The 18,132-nt window shown below is 34.6% G+C and overlaps 1 protein-coding gene across 1 annotated transcript in view; it reads left to right on the forward strand.

Annotated features, from left to right (window-relative positions):
- Nucleotides 1-15,568, forward strand: part of LOC135803323 (uncharacterized) — a 78,947-nt gene extending 63,379 nt beyond the window's left edge. The window contains exon 3 of the mRNA XM_065316915.1: nt 15,552-15,568. The gene's annotated coding sequence lies outside the window, so the exon portion shown is untranslated. The remainder of the gene's footprint in view (nt 1-15,551) is intronic.
- The last annotated feature ends 2,564 nt before the right edge of the window (nt 15,569-18,132 follow it).

Consider the following 18,132-nt stretch of genomic DNA (forward strand, 5'->3'; position numbering starts at 1 on the left):
TAATAATATTATTAGGTTTAAAATTTATTTTTATGTTGGTTTTAGTATTGATTTTATTTTTGCCCGGCGCCTCCACAATTCATTAAAAAATTTTTTTTAAGAAAAAATAAATAAATAACTAAACTTTTGCTTTTTATGTAAGTTTTTTGTTGCGTATGTTTCTTTTGGTCTTTTGTATCGTCCTTCAAGTCCTTGGACATTTTCCTCGTCCGTTTTGTTTCCTTTTGTCGGTGCGCTCTCCACCCACACAAGAACTACTTAAGTCGAAGAAGGCGCTTGCTTTCAGAAACGACGAAATCTTTCATATTAAGATATGAAACCTTTCCCCGAAGTTCGGCTCAAAGCTCTCTCTCAAGAAAGCTCAAAAAGCTCGCAAAGAAAACGAAGAAGTAAAAACGAAACGCAAAAAACCTTTTGTCCACACAAACCTTCTCTTCGGGCGTGTGCGCGCCAAAGGGGTTGACGGGGGACAAGTGCACGAGAAAAGGCTGGGAAACGATATGTGCGCGAAACGCGCTCAACAGGACGCGCCAGGTCCTGGGAAAATCGGCGCGCCAGAGAAAGAAGTCGTGGAATACTCCGGTCACGTTTTCAATGAAATGGAAGTTGTTAAGTGAAGTTATATTACGTTTCATTCGACACTCGCAATGTGGGGGCGGCGGGGGCAGGATATATCGGGTCGTTCAGGACGCGTGCGAGGCGTGCATAGAACTGATTGACTCTCAGGGATTTCAGCAAGGAACTGGCACGTAGAATGCTGAATAAAAAAAATTTTTTTTGCAAAAAAATCAAAAATTTTCTTTTTTGAAAGAAAAACAGCAAAAAAATATTTATTATTAATTTTTTAAAGAACATAGCAAACTTTTGGTTTCCAAAAATCAAAATTTGTTGTTTTTTTCAAAATTCAAGAAATTTTAAAAAAAAAATAAAAAATTTTCTTTTTTTTTTTCAATTTTTTATACCAAAAAAAAAAAACTAAAAATTTTCTTTTTTTTTTAAATCTTTTGCAAAATAATCAAAAATTTTCCTGTTTTTTTGTGAACAAATTGTGGAAAACTTTTTCAATTATTTATTATTGAGTCTCTCCCCAAAAGAAGCAAAACAAAACTTGTGGTAATAAAATAAAATTGTTTCAGAAAAACACCGATTCATCGTCCTTTGCGTAATCCAAGCATCCTTGCAATGCATGTCCGTGACAGCGTTATCCTGGCAGATTTCCCCTTGCTCCTTGCGCGGGCGCCAGATGCTTGCATTATTAATAGACTCCTGCGTTTCGTCCTTGCAAGGCAAACACTCAGCCGGGGTGGAAAAACTCGTGTCCGGAAAACTCTCGAGTGTCGCCTGTGATTTACAAATTCCGGACATAATTTTCGAGTTTTCCAAAAAGTGAATTAAGGCTGCGCGGCGCAAGTTTTTAATGAAGTTCGCCGCAAATCCAACAAGTTTCCCGGGATGAAAACGTCCAAAAACAAACACACGCTTTTCCAAACTCTCATTTATACACCAAACTTGAAAAACAAATGAAATTCAATGTTTTTCATCAAAAATTCATCAAAAAACCGGAAAATTTTCAAGATAATCAAAAATTTTTGTGTTTTTGTGTAATAAATTATGTTTATACATTCATAACTCAATTGTCAGCGTGTAATTGTTGTGTTCCTAGTAAATTTCCACGATTTCCACGCAAACGTTTCAAAATAGTCCTTATAATGGCCTCAATGGCACTAAATCCTGCGAATAATCAAAACGGAACATTTGTTCTATTTGATTACGAAAACGGTAGACTTGGCGTGTGTACCTACAGGACACGCAGGACGAAGATGGCGGCGGACTACATCCGGCAGGAAATTTATGACCCGGAAAAAGACCCTCGCAATCTATTGACCCTTTCGTGCGAAATTCATCGCAGGAAACAAATTCTTGTAAAGGGTTACGACTTGCAACAAGAAATAGTTAACGGATAGGAATTTTACTTTTTTTTTCACTTAAATCCTTTTTTATTTGCTTGTCACTCACGGGTGTTTACATCGGAGTGAGAAAACGCAATATCAGCCATCAGGAAATTTTAAAAATCGAATATGTGACATGAAAAATTGAAGTTTTCCAATATCCTCGCAAGTGTTACTTTTTCATCATTCGCCTTGGCGCGCGTGAAAGTTATAAGGTTGCGCGTTGCCCGGCGCCTCCACCAGAAACAAGTTTTCCGCACCGCACGCGCAGATCGTTTCCGCACCCAAGGAAAATCATCCGATATCTATCTTCCCGATCATATTTCCAAGTCGCTTCAAATTCAAAAATGTTCATAAATGATATTGATATCGTGATATTTTCAATTTATTTATTTAACCACATTGTATATTAATTTTTTTCTTTTTGTGTTCATAAGACGAAAAACTTTGTAGTGAAAAAGTGATTTATGATTATGCTCGAGTGCGTCGGCGGTTGGTTGGGTTTCTCGTCCGTTAAAGATTGCACTTTTCTCGGGGGGCGGCATGCAAACGACGCGCACTTTAACGCCGTGTGAGTGCAGCCGCAATATGTCGGCGCGATTTTTCATGCATATTTCCGTGTCAGAAAGTGTGCGTCCGTAATTTTTTTGTTGCCGCCCCCGGGTTAACACATGCCGCCACTTACCACTTTTACACTTTTTACTCGTTTTACACTTTAAACACAAAAAAAACTTAAAAATAATAAAATAAAATTTTTTTCGTATTTTGCCGCCCCCAGGACAGGTTAAGGACAATTGTCTTTTGTGTTTTTAGGAAGGCGGATAAATTCCGACATGTGCAGGGTGACAATTTCACTGTTACCGCATATTTATATTTGTTACGTGGGAGACTTTTGTAGGTTTTTTTTATTTTGGAAAGCTCACACAGGACGAGTGACTGTGACAAGGGGTGTGTGTGTTCGGGGGTGTCAAACCGACGCAAAACGAGGAAATTTCATTTTCCGAAACATATCCGCCGTCGGGCTCGGCCATGAATTTTGATTAAAGCTACGGTGTGTCACGGCGACACAACTACCCCTAACTGAAAGCTCAGGATAACCACGAAAAAAATATGTTAGTTTAACTTTCACTGTCAGGGTTGTAAAGAAAAATAAACATGGAAAAAATAGTACCTCTAAAGTGTAGAAGTACTTTATTTAATATAATATTTATTTATTTTAGAAAAAAAAATTTATTTGGGAAATTTTTTGAATTTTAGAAAAATTTGTTTGCAAAAAATGATTTTTTTCAGTTATTTAACAAAAAAACCGTTCTTGAAAAAAGTTATTGTGTCAGCGTTGACATCATAAGCAATAAAACCACCCCTAAATAAAATTTTTTCCCTAAAAAATATTTTTTTTGCAAATTTCGAATTTTTTTTTGGAAAAATTTTTGCAAAAAATGATTTTTCTTAGTTAATTTACCAAAAACCGTCTTGAAAAAAATATTATTGTGTAATTTAATTGTCAATACCAACGTTGACATCATAAACATAAAACTACCCCTAATTTTAATTTTTTCACAAATTTTTTCTTTTTTGCAAAAAAATCGATTTTTCTTTAAAATTTTATTTTCTAGTAAAATTCTCAAATTTTAATCCACTAATAATACACCAACCCCTCAATTTTTACAATTGTGTTATTTATTATTCCACATTGACGTTTTTCATCCCTTAATTTTTGAAGGGTGGAAATTTGCGGCGCCGTCGTCACTTATCTTTCCGCCTGCGTCAAATTGCGAAAAACCGTGCGGATAATACGCGCAAATTGCCGGCGTGAATAACCACCCTCACTCTCTTTATCATCCCCTATTTTTATCCCTGGCTTGGAAAAACAGCTCCCACTGCAAATTACCAAAAATTGCTAACGAAATCACAGTGTAACCAAAATCACACTCAAACACATTCCCACATTCACACAAAAAAAAAATAAATAAACACAAATAAGGGTCCGGAAAGCTCACCCTCTCATAACATAAAAAATAAGCTTGATTGACATCATGTGAAAGCACATCAAAAACAAATCAAGCGTGGAAAACATAAAAACCAACTATTAATAGGATTCTAACCTATTTTTAAATATTAGTATTAGAGCTTTTTTATTTTTGATATTTATGTCACGAAAAATGTAAGATTGCAAAGTGCACGTCCAAGGACTCCAAAGGACATCAATCATTGTCATGATTGTCAAGACCACTTTCATCGTTCAGAGCATTTAATAATATTTCCTAGCTTTGCGAATGCATTCCTGAGCTTTCGCGAGCTTTTTGTGAGCTTTAATGACGCTATCCTCAACTAATTCGTCACAAGTAATGACGCATTCGTCGGAGTGGAACTTAAACAGGAAAAACCACTCAATTGACTGACCGTTTGAAGGACAATTGATGATTTAAAAGCTCAAGAGCTTTTTTACGCGTTTTATGTGATAAATTTGCTAAAAAAATTGATTTTGTCATTTTTATCGGCGTAATGTATTCGAAAATGCAGTGACACATTGTCAAGTGTCACTTTTCACAAGTTTTCCGGTTTTCCGGTTTGCGAGTTTTGCACTGCTGGCTGGTTGTTAAACGTGCATTAAACGAATGGGACGTGTGTGCGCAAAGTGATTGAAGAGAGGACAATTTGCCAACACGTACGCCCTCCATTATCCTGTCGATCCTGGCGATCCTCCCACAGCAGGAGATAAATGATTGATGTCAATATTAATTTTTATGATCGCTGTTATTGAATTATTGGACTTTTGCAATATGTGAAAGTTTTCGCATTGTCCTAATGTCGCACGGTATTACATTCAAAGGATAATAAGCGAATTGCAATATTTTATTTTATTTTCCGGGTCACTTGGTGTATATAATGTAAGTTTTTTGAGTGTTTGGCGTGAATGCGAAGCGATTTGTCTTTTTTTTATCCTGGCAGGCTGTTTGCGTCCGGAGTCCTTAAGTTCTTCGTCCTGTTGCAGCGTTTGCGACAGTTTGAGGCAATAAAGGTCCCGACACGTGTTGCCAAATGTTGTTTTTTACTTCGTCCTTGATGCGTCGGCCTGATGGCGCGCAGGACGATGTAATATCGCTAGTTTCCTTAAACGTGTCAACTTTGAAACTTGTCATCCCGTAGAAAAATGTCACTTTGTTGAATTTTGCACGAAAAAAATATAATGACAAAATAACTTGTTTTTTCCGGTTTCCGGTTTTCCGGTTTATGTTTTTAGTTATTTATTTATTTAGTGTGTTTACGGTTTGTAGGATCGATTCAATTTTCATATTTTCGGGTGAGTTTTCATGGTTTTTCCATTTCCCGACTTTTCCGACTTTTCTGGGAAGACTTTTCGAGTGTTGGACAAACAGCGGCGGAAGCCGGCGTTCAAACAAATTTTCCGCGCCGCATTGACGACGCTTCCATCACGATCGGTTTTGCTACGCGCGGAAAAACCGATGGAAATGGAAAACTTGCGGAAATAAGTAAACAAATATGCTGCGGCTGTGGAAAAACGCGTTTCTAATCGGAAAACTTTCCTCTGCTTTCTCCACTTTGCAAAACACGTACACAAGAAAAAATACAAAACCGGAAAACCGGAAAACAAACAAATTACCATCTTAATATTTAATGTATTTTATAAAAATAAATACAATTTATTTAAATTAATTTTAAAAATTCCTATTAAAGTTTATTATCCTTTTCCGGAAAGTATGAAAAATCCTAAATAAACTTAAAAAAGCATATAAGCTCGATTTCATCCGTGATTGTATGAATAAGTAAACACATGCTCAGGAATTTATCCACGCCATGCGGCGCCATGTTAGTCCTTTCGCATTTCCACCATCCACTCGAGGATGGCAGGAAATTGCCATCTAAGCAAATATTTAACCAAAAGATTGAAAAAATATTCGCGTAATTTAACCGCCATCTAAACTAAACATTTAAATACTTAAAATTAAATCTTTCTGCCAAACCCGGAAAACCGGAAATCGATTTATTAAACATTGTATTTTGTTTTTACGCCCGAAACCTCTCTTTACATATTTGTTTTATAATCCTCGCGGGGGTAATAAAAGACAGGCCTCCACCGGGCCGGTTTTGTTTAATGGCAAGGATAACGTAAGGATAACTCCGGGAAAACGATCTCGAACGATCTAAAATGTTGCGAAACGTTTTGTAAAACGACGTAAAACAATATACTAACAACGGATATTAAAATATACAGGATATAAATAACAAAAAGGATAATATGAAAAACTAAAGGAAAATTTAATATTTTTAAAGATGAAAAGTCATGAAATTTAAGGATAAAATTATGATTCATTCAAGTAATGATTTCTGTGCGGTCGTAATTTTTATTTTATTATCCTTGCACTCACATCCGGATAATATAACAATTTTAAGCATAATTTTTTATTTTTCGTTTTTGTTTAAGTGAAAAATCGTAAAAAGTTTAAAGTGAAAAAACTTTAAGTGTTAACGTCATTTCCGGTTTTCCGGTGTGATGTCGACCATGAATAAACATCCTGTGGGATGACGCCGTATGGTTTTTGTTTTGAAAGTCCAATTGTGAAAATATTTCGAATAAAAAACGCGGCGACTTCCGGGCGGGCGGAAAAGTGAGCGGCGGCAAAGCCTAAGGAGGAAAGTGTCCCGCTGGGAAATCTATCGTTACGTGCGGCGACATTTTCACACATTTTCCAGCCACAAAGAAAAGTTAACGGGAAGTCTCCAAGGACGATACCGGCACTTTGCAACTCGAGGGTTTTGCTCGAATAAAGGACGAATTATAATAAGTGAGGGTTAAATCTGAGGCAATTACAAGTACAATCAAACGTTTTTCACAAAACCGGAAAACCGGAAGTTGAATGATAAAACTAATATTTTTCTTTGAATAAATAAAATTTTGATTCCGAAAACTTGATATTCAATATTTTTTTCGGTTGTGCTTTCATTCGGGATCTGGTTTTCCGGTCGAATTGGCACGCGTCTGCAGACAAACGAGCGCAAAAAATCGCCCCCAGGACGAGTGGAAAACACGGTAAATGCAAATGGAAAAGCTCGCAAACCCTTTGGAAAATGCAAAGTGTATAAAAGCTTCGTGGATGCGAACGCAGCGAAGCACTAAAATCGCCGAAAACCGAAACGAGCAATACAAGAAAACACTGTTGCCTCTCTGCGTTTGCAAAGTCTAAAACAGGAAGTCGGAAGCGCACCCAAACGAATGTTCTTAAAAAAAGCAAAAACTAAGAAAACACTAGCAAAATAGAAATAGACGTCGTAATGCATTGGGAAAATCGCGTTTGTAAATCCACACATTTGTGTAAACAAATTTCCTGCATAAATATTTTCATTTCCGGTTTGAAAAAATTCAAAAAATCATTTTCTATTAAAATAATACATAATACACTAATAATTAAAACCACTTCCGGTTTTCCGGTTTCCGGAAAAATTGCGGTAAATACTTCCTGAAACTCCCGGATTCGAATCCAAATATTTTCAATAAATATTTTTGGTTATTTGTAAAAGTTTTGCGCTGAATTCGATTGAAATTATTTTGTTTCAAAATTCTGTATCGAACGCTTGCGGTCGAGTAATTAATTTCGTCGCCGGGCACAAACTTTTCGTATAATTCTCGATTGATTCGCGGTCCGATGCGAATTTTCGGCGCGTTATCAGCGGGCGCGCCTGCATTACAGAGATAATGAAAAACGCTTGAAAAGTTTTTCCAAACTTAATTACAAAGCTGCGCGCGCCAGACCCCGAGTGTTGCGAAAAGCAATTACGCATTGTTTAAATTTTTAACTCGTTGTGGGCGAAATTTTTACATTTACACAATTTTTCCTCAAAAAAAATAAAACAAAAATTTAAATACCTAGAGTTTTTCACTGATAATTTCCGGTTTGAATATTACCTGCAACAAAAACAGAAAAAAAATTAGTTATTGCATTATTGCAGAGCTTTTGGCATAAAATATGTGTTTTGCAGAATTTGGCTGGGTAAAAGCTCAAGGAAAATCCACTATTAACGGATTACAATAAATTACCCGCCCCGGTTAACTGGATTCCATCGAGCTTTTCTTCCGCATGCACTAGATTTTGGTTAGACTCACCTAACCACCCCTAGTTTAAGGGTTGACTGCATGTCCAATAATCTCTCAATACAATAGACTATCCGACAAAGTAAATTCCTTAAATTTCCTAAAATGTGTTTACAACCCCGAGAGCAGAGCTTTTCCGGGGGTGGTTGTTGTGGGTTTGGGTAAGGGGTGCGTTTTCTATCAATCGATGTGTACGTAAATGTATTTGTAAAGATTTATCTCCTTGTTCGCGAGTAAGTTGACGGGAAAGCTCGCGAAAGCTCGCAAAAGCTCTCGGTGCCAAAGTTGCGGTTAGCGGCACCCCAAGCACGTTTAATTAGTGCTCGAGCAACGGTAAACTACCTCTCATGCGCCAACGCACCCCTTTTCAGCCCTCAACCCTCTACCCTTTCGCGGTTATTAATATCGAGTCAAGTTTAAGTCAAGCTTGCCAACGTTTGAGCTTTGAACTGTTCTAATCTTCACTAACTAAAACTATAAGCGATATTGATCAATTATTAGTGGGTGAAATTTATTTTATAATATTAATTAATTTGAATTTTTTATTCAAACAAAGATTATATGAAAACTAATTGGGATGGAGCTTTGATTTTTTCAGCAGAATACAGAGAATTTATTATATTTTCTATTTTGTTGGTTTAATAATTATATTTTGTATTGTTTATATTGTTTATGAATTTTTAAATAAAATATAACAATTATTATGATACAATTTCCACGCTCAACTTTAAACCAAAATATTACGAGAACTAATTGGACTATTGCTCTGAATTTTTAAACATATGATAGATAATTTAGTTTGTTATTAATTTTATTTACTAAACTGGCTATTTTTGTATCAGACATATTTTTTATTTATTTTTGAAAAAATATCATCATAATATGAGTCAAATTTATACCTTAAATTTTAAACTGCAATAACTTGCAAACTAATTATGATGGAGCTTTGATTTAATCACCAAATTATAAACAATTTACAATATTATCTGTTTTGATAACTAAATAATATCATTATAGTTTAATAATATTTTTTATTGATTTTTAATTAAAATTCTGCCATAAATGTGTAACAATTTACACTCCAAACTTTAAACTTGAATAACTTCCAATCCAAATGCTCAAAAGCTTTGTGCTTTACGTCAAATTACGCATAATTTAACCAACTATCCAGATACAATCAAAAAACAAAACATTTTTAAACAAAGACTTCATAAAACTCAATAAATATAACGAAATCAATTTACATAGGATTATATCAAGTGGAAGCGCCGGGATTCTCACTTTTTAATCAAAATCCAAATAGAACCACGCTTTGCGACATAATGGAAATGCATTTCCTAGGTTTTCACACGCTTGCGATAAAAACCTGTCATAAAAGCAAGGATGCACCGGCAGGACGAAGGATAACAAGGCGTCCGTAAAGGAAAACTTTCAATTTATGGACTTGTTTACCGTTGACGTGTGCGGTACGCGATGCAATTCGTTGAGTGCACGCGACACCCCAGCTGTAAACTAGTTTTACTCACCTAAAGGACCAAAAACCTAAAAATAAATTTTTCCCCCAAACTAAAAATTCAATTTCGCATCATAAAAATCATAAAAATGTTAAAATAACACATCTTCATTGACTAACACAATAGAAAAGCAAATGTAAAAGAGAGGAAAAAAAACTAAGCTCAATTTGTGTGAGCTTTTTCGTCCTCTTAATTAATATCATCCGCGCGGGGTTTTCGGTTAGCCGCACTCGACCGCCACATCCTTTGTGCATTGTGCATATCGTTAATTCTGCATTTCGTTTTTATTTGCGAGCTTTGCGCGCGCGAACGCTCGGCGACATGTTCATCCAGTGCATTCATTGTTGTTTGTTGTGGTGTGGAGGCGCCGGGCGCACCGCTCTAATTCATCCGCTTCTGCTGCCCGCGTTTCGCTTTGGTCAATTCAACAGTTTCGTTTCCGTATTTAAAATTCCATGCATTTATACGACGCTTAAAACTTAATTAATCAACACCGGAAGATATTTGTTTATAATAACAACAAATAATCATCCACACAAAATATTTCAATCAATTATATGATTTTTTTGTTAGTTTTAAAGTTTATTCTTTCAAAAAATCATTTTTTGTGTAAAAAATACAAAAATTTCAAGAAAAAACCGGAAAAAGAAAAAGTTTCCGGTTTATTCTATTATATCAAACGTTGTTTCCGGTTTTGGTATAAAAGTTTCCAAAAAACTTTACAATTAACATAATTTATCATAAGAAAATTTGAACATAGGTTTATATTATGTGGAGGCGCCGGGATTCAGCTTTAAATCAAGCGTAAAAAATAATTTAAAAAATATCCTGTGCTTGACACACACGTAATTTATATTGATATTTATTTTTATAAACAATTTATGGTCGCAAATCGCGCCCGCCGGCGAGGATTTGCGAAATCTGCGTTTAGTATTCAACACGTGTCCTCCGGCAACGCTGGAGCTTTTCCTCGTCGCTTCGAATTCACGTCCGCAGGCAAGCTCAATAGCAGCAGGTCCTAGAAAGTCTCAACACGCCAAGAAATATATCTGTATCTACTGTGGACGTTGCGGCGCAACTTGAAAGCTCGGCAAAAGATTTTCTTTGTTTTTTCCTCGCGAGTTTTCCATGGATACACGAAGCGTTATTTATTTATTTTTCGGTTACTCAAAGAAATGAGAAAGATTGCGCCATCATATTTCATCTGGTTTTTGTGTGTGCTTTTATTGTCCTGCAGAGAAAGCTCAAACAAGTTTTTTTTTTTGTTTTTTCGTTGAATTTTAAAAAAGAAGCAACGAAGGATTTGTTATCTGAAAGCAATTATCAAAAAATCCACGAATATGTCCCTCGCGGGTGCCGTGAGCTTTCTGTCGCAGGCGAGCTTTTTGAGCTTTTATAAGCGCGCGGACAAAGGAATGAACTGCTCAGACCGTTAAGTCGCGGATAATTTATTAACGAGCACTTAATGCCGGCCGTTTTTCCGCGAAGAGCTTTTCTTCCAGAGAGCTTTCCGCAAGTTGTAAGATTTCCACCGACGCCACCATTCGCCACAATAGTCATTTCAGCGATTGCAGGCTGCGCGCTGGGCGGAGAACAAAGCACGAGTGGAAAACCGGAAAACCGGAAGCGGGGCACAAAAGTGCGAGGCATTAAAAGCGGCGCAAAAACAGTGCCAACGGATACGTAAATTTCACATTAGTGTTTGGTTTTAGTCGAGCTTTGCTTTCATTTCCGCAAGCAAATTTACAAATCAAAAAAATATTTTGATTTTAAAGACCGGTTTATCCCCAGGGTAGATATTTGCGTTTGTTTTTTTGATAGTAATCTAATTATCCTCGACTCATCGTTGTTTGTTCCTGCTGGTGCCCGGCGCCTCCACGCCTCCACTTGCACTTCAAAACCTTGAATTTTCTTCGTCTAGCTTCGTGTGCTGGCGCTACTGACGATGTCTAATCTAATTAATCCATCGTTACACGTTGTTAGCTTCTTTATCTAAAGGATAATGCAAACAATTTCGAGCGTTTCAAAAGGAAATTAGGTTTAAATAGAAGAAAAAGTTTAAAGTAAGAGAAATAAAATTAAAGTCAAGTTTCGCATGCGATAACTTTTGTTGTAAAAGCTCAGGATAATGAATTATATATCATTCGATAGGTAATTTAAAGGACTATTACCCTGCCTAATTTGGTGTAAATGGTGTTATCCTGAAATAAGTTACAAAGAAAAAAGTAAACATTTGCAGATTTAACTATAAAAATATCAGTTTTTCTTAAAACTCAAATAAAAGCTCTAAAAAGCTCACATCAAAACAAGTTTATATATTATTGCAAAGCCAAATAAATAAACTATTTAATGCAATCAACATTTTTGTAGTACAATAATTTTTATCATTTTGACAGTTGATTAAACATGAAGAAAATAAAAATCCAAAAAAATAATTCAATTACCAATTGTAATAAATTTATTATCCGTAAAAGCTCTGAAATAAATCGAAATGAATGAAATTGTTCAACCACAAAACTATCTGTGTTCACCCCTAACACAATTCCAATCTATTTCATTTGATTATATTCGATTTTGTTGTTTTATTTTGTTGTAAACCAATGTTGCGCATTTCCGGAGCTTTTCACTGCAAAACCGACAAAACGTCGCAAATTATCAGCAAGTTCGACAATGTCGGCAAAGGCGCGATTTACGACCGTCGCTCAATTAAGATTTATCGCCGCCCCCAATGTACCATTGACGTGTTACAACTTAAAGTTGCACATTTCAGACACAAACTTTTTCCTTTCCCACACAAAGCTCAACATAAATATTATTTATACATTTTAAAGTATTTTTTATTGAAATAAATGCTTGTAGTTGCGGGGGAGTTAAACCGAAATGCAATTTGTAGCGATTTGTATCTGGAAAGTTTGCGCCGAAATAAAGTATTTGAGAAATTGCAGTTTCGACGAAATTGCTAAAATTGCATCCCGACAGAGTCGACATATCGTTAGAATCGTCTGGGCGGGAGCTTTCAGCATTTTTCTCGAGTTTGCAGTCAGTTTGAACGCCGCGCCGGCGAAAAACTTGCGTCGGGACGAAAACAAACCGCCTGCAAGTTAAAATGTTTATTCCGAGTGGAGATAAACTCGCCGCTTGTATGAGCAAACAAACATAACGAAGGAATAAGGACTAAGGACGAAATATTGCATGCAAGACGGAAAAGTTTTTCATGCAGCAAAATAATTTATCACGTAGTCTCACAACATAATGAAAGGATTTATTATTAACGAGAATTTTTTCTTTATTTTTAGATAATTTTGGAAAGAGAGCTTTTTTTCAAAAATGAGCTTTCTTGTAAAAATTGGATAAAAGTATTTTATGCAACAGAAATTGTCTATAAGAAAATAATGAAAATTTTTTTATTTATTTTTTTCAGAACTTTTTTATGAGAGCTTTTTTTTAAAAAAATGAGCTTTTTGTAAAATTAGAATAAAAACATTTTGTTCACCATAAATTTTTAAAAGAAAAGGTTTAATGAAAAACTGTTTTTTTTTGCAATTGTTGTTTTTTCTTCATTTTGAGCTTTTTTTGAGAGCTTGCCGCTTGAAGAAATTAGCTGCCTTTTGATTCCGCGTGTCAAAGTTAGGATAAATCGGTCCGTCTCTTTTCGTTATACCAGGCCTCGTGACAAATTGTTTCAACTAAAAAACGTTATAATGTCAAAAAACTGACCTTTTTCTTTTTTTTTCAGAGCTTTTTGTGAGCTTTTTCCTGCAAAAATAGACAAAAGCTCTTTGTCCACCAAATAATTAATCCCATTTTCATAGAAAATAATAAATATATTTATTGATTATTAATTTTTTTATTTGTTTTTGGTTAATTTAATATCGAGAGCTTTTTTCTATGAAAAAATGAGCTTTTTGCAATTTGAAGTTTTGCGTATTTCTATTTGAAGGACCTGCAATCGACGAAAACGTAAACTTCTCCTTGGGAAAAGTCTGGTTTTCCTTTCAGAGCTTTCAATACTCAATACCCAATCGCTTTCCACAGGACTATAGAATTTCCGCGTAACTACTAAGCTCGCCTCGTAGCACAAGGAAAGCAGAACGGTGATCCTTAAAGTGCGCGCGGAGAGAAAACTTTTAATTGATTCGCTTCCCCGACGAAATTAATGAGATTTAAAAGGAGCAGAATCACGCGATACCAAAAAAAGCTTTATTTCTCTCGATTGAGATGAAAAAAAGCTCACAAAAACAATTTTCCTAACCAAAATAATATTTATTTATTATTTGGTGGAAATAGTATGAGATTTAATAATGTATGCGATTGTAGATGTAGATGTGCGTGAGTGTGTGTTCCTTTGTGCTTTTTGAGCTTTTCGGTGAATTGCTCCTGGTTATATCTACCTGAATGCTTGTTTGCGAGTTGAATCGCATGCATGGCATGCCTGCACGTGACAACCATTATTAGCACCTTCGGGCGACGCAACTTTGCAAATAAATTACGGCGCAGGCAAAGCTCGCAACCACCCCTGCTAGTAAAAGCTCGGCGACGTGTCGCTGCAGGTAATGCAGACACGTTAGATCCGCTAAACCTAAATCCAAACCAACGCAGACCGAAAAAGGGAATGCAAAAACAAAACAAAAACGAAAGCTCACATGTAAAAACAAAATAAAAGCTCATTATATTAAAAGCTCATTGTTGAATAATATCTATTAATATATTTAAAATATTATGTATGATAATATTTATTTATTTTTTTTATTTTGAGCTTAAAAAAGCTCGAAAGCTCAAAAAGCTCTAACAATAAATTATTGTATTTTTTAAGGGGTTGATATTTTTATGTTTTTTTTTTATGGTACTATGGATATGTCGGAGTGCAAATAGTGTTCCTGAGCTTTCTCCTGAGCTTGTATAGACATAGTCCTTATCCTTTGATTAATATTCTCTTTCATTAACGCGCGTCCCGCAAAGTGCACCCTACGCCCCACTGCGATGCGTTTCAACGCCTTAGGACCCTGGGGTTTTCCATCCCTTAAGGTAATATATCCTTTTACATCCCTTTTTGTTCAATTTACCTGATTTTATTTTATTTTTTGTTAATAACTTTTGAACCAAACAAGATTTTTTTATAATTTAAACTGAATTTGATAGATAATTAAATTATCTTTAAAATGATATGTAACAATATGTATTTTACTTAAGTTAAGAATACTTTTTTTGGATTTTTAATAAAAATTGGATATTTTTTAAATCTTTTGTTAATAACTTTTGAATTAAACGAGATTTTTTAATTGTTTAAAAAGAAATTGATTTAATATTACATTATCTTTTAAACGATATATCACAACATATATTTTAATGAGGTTAAGTATAATTTTTGATGTTTTATTACAAATATTAACCATATTGTTTAATTTTTGTTAATAACATTTGAACCAAATAAGATTTTTTAAATATTTAAACTAATGTTGACAGAAAATTAAATTATCTATAAGATGATGTATCACAATATGTATTTTACTTAAGTTAAGTATACTTTTTTTTAGATTTTTATATATGTCGGTCATTTTATTTTATTTTTAGTTAATAACTTCTGAACCAAATAAGATTTTTTAATTATTTAAACTGAAGTTGATAGATAATTACATTATCTTTTAAACGATATATCACAACATATATTTTACTGAGGTTAAATATACTTTTTCGATGTTTTATTACAAATATTAACCATATTGTTTAATTTTTTGTTAATAACATTTGAACCAAAAAAGATTTTTGAAATATTTAAACTGATATTGACAGATAATTAAATTATCTTTAAGACGATATATCACAGTATATATTTTACTTAAGTTAAGTATACTTTTTTGATGTTTTATTATTAATATCTGCCATTTTGTTTTATTTCTCATGTCAAAAAGTGAAAGGTGCACCTCAGTATTCTGTTTATTTGTGCGCACCTTGTTACCGTCTGCAATTGGACACAGAATGCTAAAAAAAAAAAAGAAAAAAGCTCCAGCAAACCCTGAAAAAAAGCTCGCGAAAGCTCTCACCGCTCGTTTTCATAGAAATCTCCAGCGTTTGTTAGCGTCTAGCCAGCGCTCGTTTTAACGAGCGTTCCGAAGCTCGTTTCCTGTGTTGGCCCACCCTTCCACCACCCCCAGACAACCCTCTAACTGGGTGCAACACTTACAGAGCTTTTTCTTGTTTGCCTGTATGTGTGCGCTAAGAATCCGCCATTCATTTTCGAACATCGCAACCGCAAGTCAGGCAACAAGCTGCTAGCAGAAATTTAAGGGTAGAAAATCCGGGGGCGGGCAAAAAAGCCCACATGAGTTTGCTTGAGAAAACGAAAACGAAGAAAAAGCTGAGGAGAATTTTCGACCGTATGTCATTTCAAGCCGGGAGTCTATGAACAACCCTCCATGTGTATATATAGTCTGCCGCCCCCACAGCCGCCCCCCACACGTACTATTTCCACTAGTTGTAAGATGAAAAGAAGAAAGAATGAAGCCATAGAGGCATAGCGTTGGGAAGCGAAGCAGTTACAACAGATTTACCGACAGCCGACAAGCGACCTTACCGAGAAAGCTTTCGCGAGCTTTCGCCTCGGCTAGCAATTGCCGGCGCGCTGGTCGAGTGCCAGCCGGAATGGCGAAATGAAAAAGAATGCGAAAAGCGCAGCGCACTTTTGTCCTGCGTCCTGCGTGCTTTTTCCGGAGCTTACAATGGACTACTTGTTGACTCGGCGGACACGTATACATAAAGCGGTGTTAAAATACAAAGCACACGCAAAACACAAAGAAAAATACGATGAAAAGCTCAGATTTTTTGAAAAAAAATTCAAACTATTAATTAATATTGCATAACTTTTGAACTAATATAGGTAGAATCACTAAAATTACATTAAATGAAAGCTGATTAAATTACCTTCCATTTAGTATATATAAACAATAATTATTAATAATGGAATTATTGTTTATTTATGTTTAAAGTTGCAATAATTAATTTTCGGTTTTAAATTTCTTGTTTTTTCACGAGCTTTTACTCATAACTCATAAAATAATAATTGGATTGTTATTATTTAAAAAGCATCTGATAAACAATAAAATTATCTTTAAAATGACGTATAACAATAATAATAAATATTGTTTAAAATGCTTTATTTTTAGTGCAAAATAAATATTTATAATTTTTCTGTCTAATTTTGATTTTTTTTACTCTTTTATCGATAACTAACAAAATAAATAATATATTGCAAATGTTTTAATTGTATCTTATAAACAATTAAATTACCTATAAAATGATATATAACAATCCTTATAAAACTCACCCCTTCACCCTTTAAACCTCACAAAACTTTTGCTAAAAAAATCTCATTTTCTTCCCGCCTCAGGAATCTAGTTATAACACTAGTAGAAACGTTATTAAATTCAAAATTAAATTTTTCGCATTTCAAGACATTCCTATATTCACTATGCGCCATCTTGTCCAACATTTTCGCCGTCCAACCGCCCCCACGCAGCTTATTTTTATTTCCTCGCTCAGATTCGTCGTGATTTCATGCATTTTTCAACAAATTCTTATTACGCCTCCAACTGCGCACAGAAGACACGGAATAAAAGCTCTAGGAAAACAGGTATCTCTGACTCCAGCTCACAGGACTCGTAGGTATGCGAAAAGGACGCGAGGACGACCCAAGCAGTTAATAAAACTACTCGTGAAAACATCCGCTGCGCGCAAAGTTCTTTTCCATGTTTGCGCTCCTCGCGCAGGACTTGTTTTTTTCTTTTTCTTCTTCTTGTCCTGTGAAACTCCAACTCGTCCTGGAATTGTCCTATGTCCTGCATCTTGTGTAACTGTGAGCTGCTTTGCTTCAGTTGACGTTTTATTCTTTTTGAGAGTTTTGCTCGTTTGTTGCAAAGTTTTCCGGTTTTCCGGGAAATAAAACCTAGTATTCCCGTGCATATTTATGTTTGAGCTTTGGCTTAAGTTTTTAAGCTTGGAGTTTTTTTGGTGTAGGGCATAAAGTAAATTTTTGTTGGTAAACAAAAATGAAGTGAAAAGTTTTCAAGGGCGATAAATTATTAAAAGTGGTTTCCTGGATGCGGAAATTACAGAAATGACCTAAATTTTATATCATTACATTGGCAAATAAATTATCTTCAAGATGATGTTGAAAAAATTAATAATTATTGTTAATAAATAGTGTTAATTATTATTTAAAGTTCTAGTAAACTTTTTTAAAAGGTGTAATTATTGCTTTTTCTTACATTTTTAATGATTACTCAGGCAGTTTATAGAATATTTTAAAACTTTAAAAATATTATTAAAGTACATTAAATTATCTTTAATTTGATGTATAACACAATATTGTTGCTATTTTCTAAAGTATTAAAAACTTTGTTTAAAAAATCACTAAAAAAAATTCACTCAAAAAAATTTCATTTTACATTTTTGTTAATAACTTTTAAACCAATTAATAAAAACAAAATATTATTTCAGCATCTGATAGCCAGATAAATTATCTTTCCAAAAATATCCAACACCTTGTCCTGAAACACTTGCA

Source organism: Atheta coriaria, unplaced genomic scaffold, assembly GCF_025399875.1.
Source record: "Atheta coriaria isolate IRGN ID8LTWV9N9 unplaced genomic scaffold, Caltech_Dcor_3.1 hic_scaffold_2_pilon, whole genome shotgun sequence".
Classification (NCBI taxonomy): domain Eukaryota; kingdom Metazoa; phylum Arthropoda; class Insecta; order Coleoptera; family Staphylinidae; genus Dalotia; species Dalotia coriaria.